The sequence below is a fragment of the Triticum dicoccoides genome, chromosome 1B (assembly GCF_002162155.2).
Source record: "Triticum dicoccoides isolate Atlit2015 ecotype Zavitan chromosome 1B, WEW_v2.0, whole genome shotgun sequence".
Classification (NCBI taxonomy): domain Eukaryota; kingdom Viridiplantae; phylum Streptophyta; class Magnoliopsida; order Poales; family Poaceae; genus Triticum; species Triticum dicoccoides.
Window position 1 is genome coordinate 351,190,189 of NC_041381.1, and position 5,750 is coordinate 351,195,938.

Sequence of the window (5,750 nt, forward strand, 5' to 3'; positions counted from 1 at the left end):
TCGCCCCAGGCGCGCCCTCGACCCCCGGCCCTCCCTCTCTCTCCGTCTCGCGCGCACTCGCCCTGACCGGCGTGCCTCCGCCCGCGCCGGCCTCGTCTTGCCCCGGACGGCGTCGCCCTCCGCCCGGGCCGTCGCCCTGCCTTGCCTCGCCTCGGCCACGCCTCACCCCGAGCTGGCCTCGCCCTCGCCGACCTGGCGACCTGCCAGGTCCGCCGCCTCCCCTGGTCGGCTTCGTGGCCACCGGCGCCAGCGCTGCTGGTCACGCCCGAGGCCAGCGCCCGGGCTCGCCCCGTGGGGCGCTCGTGCCCGCGCCCGTACGCCCGTGGCCGTAACCCGTTTGCCCGCTATGGCCCCCGGGCCATTGGCATGTGGGGGCCCGCGCCCCAGAACGTTTCTGTTAAAAAAAAGAAAAAAAAGAATTAAATAAGTAGATAAATAATGAAAATAATTAATTAATTAATTAACCAATTAATTAACCTAATTAATTCTGATTAAATTAACCAAATAAGATTAATTAACCTAATGATTAGTTAACCTAATTAACTACTGTTAATTAGCTAACTAATTAGTATGACAGTGGGGCCCACCCACTAATTAATTTTGATTAATTTAATTAATCTGTTAAATTAAAATTTGTCACTGACCAGTGGGGCCCACTGGTGAGGTTGACCAGTCAACCCTGTTGACTGCTGACGCCAGCATGACATCATGCTGATGTCATAAATCTAATTTCGAATTTATTTAAATAATTACTTAAATTCCAGAAATTAATAAAATCTTTAGAAAATCATATCTTTTAATCCGTAACTCGGATTAAAATACTTTCTACATGAAAGTTGCTCAGAACGACGAGACGAATCCGGATACGCAGTCCGTTCGTCCGCCACACACCCCTAACCTATCGAACTCGCAACTTTCCCCCTCCGGCTCCTCTACCCGAAAACATGAAACACCGGGAATACTTTCCCGGATGTTTTCCCCCCTTCACCGGTATCACCTACTACCACGTTAGGGCACACCGAACACCGCGTATTGCCTTGTTATATTTTGTGATGCTTTGTTTGCTCTGTATTCATTATTTCTTCCCCCTCCTCTCCGGTAGACTACGAGACCGACGCTGCTGCTGGCCAGTTCGACTACGGAGTTGACGACCCCTCTCTCTTGCCAGAGCAACCAGGCAAGCCCCCCCTTGATCACCAGATATCGCCTATTCTCCTCTATACTGCTTGCATTAGAGTAGTGTAGCATGTTACTGTTTTCGTTAATCCTATTCTGATGCATAGCCTGACATTGTCGCTACATCTGTTGATACCTTACCTGCAATCCTAAATGCTTAGTATAGGATGCTAGTTTATCATCATTGGCCCTACATTCTTGTCAGTCTGCCTTGCTATACTATCGGGCCGTGATCACTTGGGAGGTGATCACGGGCATATACTATATACTTTACACTGTTACATTACTGGTGATACTGTTTGGAGATGGGGGCTGAAGGGGCAGGTGGCTCCATCCAGGTAGAGGTGGGCCTGAGTTCCCGACGGCCCCCGACTGTTACTTTGTGGCGGAGCGACAGGGCAGGTTGAGACCACCTAGGAGACAGGTGGGCCTGGCCTTGTTCGGCATTCGCGGATACTTAACACGCTTAACGAGATCTTGGTATTTGATCTGAGTCTGGCTACGAGCCTATACGCACTAACCATCTACGCGGGAGTAGTTATGGGTATCCCGACGTCGTGGTATCAGCTGAAGCACTTCGTGACGTCAGCGACTGAGCGGCGCGCGCCGGGTTGGACTGCATTAACGCAACTTCCTTTGTAATGGAGGTTGCTAGGTCTGCTTTCGGCCGCGTACGCAACGTGCAGGTGTGCTATGGGCGATGGGCCCAGACCCCTGTGCGCTTAGGTTTAGACCGGCGTGCTGGCCTCTCTGTTTTGCCTAGGTGGGGCTGCGACGTGTTGATCTTTCGCGGCCGGGCATGACCCAGGAAAGTGTGTCCGGCCAAATGGGATCAAGCGTGTTGGGTTATGTGGTGCACCCCTGCAGGGAAGTTAATCTATTCGAATAGCCGTGATCTTCGGTAACAGGACGACTTGGAGTTGTACCTTGACCTTATGACAACTAGAACCGGATACTTAATAAAACACACCCTTCCAAGTGCCAGATACAACCGGTGATCGCTCTCCCTCAGGGATACGAGGGGAGGATCGCCGGGTAGGATATACTATGCGATGCTACTTGGAGGACTTCGACCTACCCTCTTCTGCCTGTTGCAAGACGAAGGTGACCAGAAGCGTAGTCTTCGATAGGACTAGCTATCCCCCTCTTATTCTGGCATTCTGCAGTTCAGTCCACTGATATGGCCTTCTTACACATATACCCATGCATATGTAGTATAGTTCCTTGCTTGCGAGTACTTTGGATGAGTACTCACGGTTGCTTTCTCCCCCCTTTTTCCCCCTTTCCTTTCTTCCTGGTTGTCGCAACCAGATGCTGGAGCCCTGGAGCCAGACGCCACCGTCGACGACGACTACTACACTGGAGGTGCCTACTACTACGTGCAGCCCGTTGACGACGACCAAGAGTAGTTAGGAGGATCCCAGGCAGGAGGCCTGCGCCTCTTTCGATCTGTATCCCTGTTTGTGCTAGCCTTCTTAAGGCAAACTTGTTTAACTTATGTCTGTACTCAGATATTGTTGCTTCCGCTGACTCGTCTACGATCGAGCACTTGTATTCGAGCCCTCGAGGCCCCTGGCTTGTATTATGATGCTTGTATGACTTATTTATGTTTTAGAGTTGTGTTGTGATATCTTCCCGTGAGTCCCTGATCTTGATCGTACACATTTGCGTGCATGATTAGTGTACGATTGAATCGGGGGCGTCACAAGTTGGTATCAGAGCCGACTGCCTGTAGGAATCCCCCTTCCACACTCCTTGGCCGAAGTCGAGTCTAGTCGTTGAAAAACTTTTACTAACATGGCTGTGTGGCCCATGGGCCCACGTCGCCATCGGGTGGTAGTAGGATCTTTTACTCCTCGACCTATACTCTGAGACTCTGATCTCTCTACTATTCGGGTTAATTGAAGTTTAGTAAATCTAACAATAGGATCTCGTTATCACTTTCACCCGGAGAGCCCCTTGTTACTGATGATCGTCTGCTGCACCAGAAGACCCTGAAGATACTCTCCGCTGTCAACCCGAGAACTTGTGTTCATCGCGTTTGCAATCCCTCTTCCACCGCAAACCCTTAGGGATAACTACGTGCAGTTGTTATTCTTACATTCATCCCCAGTTGGTCTTGTTATTACAAGATAACCTGATAAACTCGTCGTTGTTTCGATAATCCTTTGAGCTTACTGCCTTGCTGTTCTTTGTCACCTGAATACCCCTACGGTTAATTATTGCACTTATCGAGTATCCGCTCATCCCCAGTTGTTCATGAGTTTCACAAAAGTCTTCAAAATACTATTCGATCTTCCGAAAATCCTTTGGAGCCTTTGGCTCTTGAATTTCTTGCTTGCTCGCATTATGGTTAATCCCATAAGTCTCGTAGTCTTATTGACATTCATTGTCATTATCATTTTGAGTCTGTTGACTCAATATGTTTGCGAATACACACAATCATCATTGATCCTTATAAATTACCTTTCCGGCTGAGCTTCCATTCTTTTAACTGGAGTTGGTTCTCGACCAATCCAATTGTCGTTAGTTGTACCCTAAGGCTATTCAACTTATCCATCCCTAATCAGAGCATTGCTTTTGATCCCTTGATTTGGAAATCATAATTCCTTTGCATTTGACAATTGAGTTAGTCAGTTGTTTCTATAATCTGATCTCCTTGCATTCTTCTTCCTCTAGTTGAGTACCGATACTCGTATCAGATCCCTTGTGGACCATCAAGTCCTTTGTTGGATTTATCTGACAACGCCCTTCATATTCAATAACCTTGTGAGCCTTTCCTCGGATACATAATGCCTTTGGTAAATTGTATCCTCTGCTTTTCTCAAACATGCTCTGCCATCGAGTTTGTGTTATTTACTCTTGAAACTTGTGGTATATGTTTCTAAGAAGCCCCTATGGGTTGAACATATGCCTTCTCTAAACCGTGTGAACCCGAAAGTTTTCACGAGTCATACCCTTCTGGTGCTTCACCAGACAAAATTTCAACGCTACAACTTCATCGAACGTGAGAAGTGAATGAAAGGTTATGCATTGGAGAAGTGGGAGTCGACCTTGAACTTGTGTTCATGCCCATGGACGCGATATATATCCTATCATGAAAGCTTCTTGTAACAATAACTATTTCCTTGATAACTAACCTATGGTATCTGTGAATTGATCCCTTGCAACCGTGGTTCCGACCATGATTGTTCTTCTTTGATCTCATTTCTCGGACAAGTTAAAACAATTGTCTCCTATGGATCAATACGCCAGTCCAACCTTTACTTTGATCTTGTGTCGAGTATTACCCCCCTGGTATCTCGAGATTATCTTGGAACTGCATAATTTCTTATGAGTTCTTCATCAAGTGCTACATACTCACCGATTACAAATTTTTCATGGGCTCGGAGTTATTGAACACTCAAAGACACCGATAACTGAACCGAGTCCGCTCTATGGTTCAACAACTCTTCAGTAAGCTTCTATAAGTACGAGTTTGTACCCGATCACGCCATTCCTAGCCTTTTTGGCTATATCATTGTCGTGACGATTCTAACGGTGCTACCTGGTCCTTATTCTCGGAGCACCAATTTTCGATGCTGAGCTAAGCTTACGTTGATTTCCTTGTCTTATCATTCCACCTCAGACAACAAGCTTGGTTCCGAGTTTGTGTCGTACCCTTGGTTCCAATAACCTCTTGCTTGATCATTCTTTTGACTTGATGTGATCGTGGATCGATTACATCTTCAGGAAATCTCTCGACAAATGTGTCGTGATCATTATCAACTTTCTGAGCTATTCCAGAATAACAATCAAATTCATGATGAGAAATACCATCCTTGCCTCGATGAATTGTATTATCATCGACCACTTTATTGCCTTCCCACCAACACAAGCTTGTTCATGTTTGGTGTTATACCTTGAGTTCCTTGCTGTCCAGCAATTGATCTTCCTTACCTCGGAAGTATTACCATCTCTTTTTGTCAAGAATGTGGTGAGAATTTCACCACCTCTTAATAATTCTTGATATCATAATACTTCTTACCATCTTCGTTCATTCCTTGGTCCCCGTATTGTTTTCAACCGGAATACCGACAATGGAGCTATGACGTGTGAATTCAAAACTTCTAGAAACCCTATTGCTTTGAAGTGAATGGGCGATAGTTCATTCTAAGTCCTTCGCTAATTGAATCACCATTCTGACATTGGTCGTGCAACCCAACCCATATTTCGGGCGCACATTTCAACCAATGTTTAATTGTGTATGTTTTCCTCGAGCATACTTCCTTATATCATTTGATCTGGCAAATGTTATCTCCTTGTTCACTTAATGGTGGAAATCCATCTTTTGGGGAATCTCGGCGAATTGCCGTTGAGTTCACCAGACACCTCCTTGTCCTCTCCTTGGGTTAATGATGAACTCTTGTTAATGGAAGTCACTTCATAGTTCATTTCCCGAGAATCTTACAGTGTCATCCCGTCAATTGGTGTTGCACCTTTCTTCTCAGGCATCCTGAGCCTGAGGTATCCTGACACCAATCATACCTGAATCTCCGTCAGATATGATGGTTAGGACAACTTTCCAAGAGTTA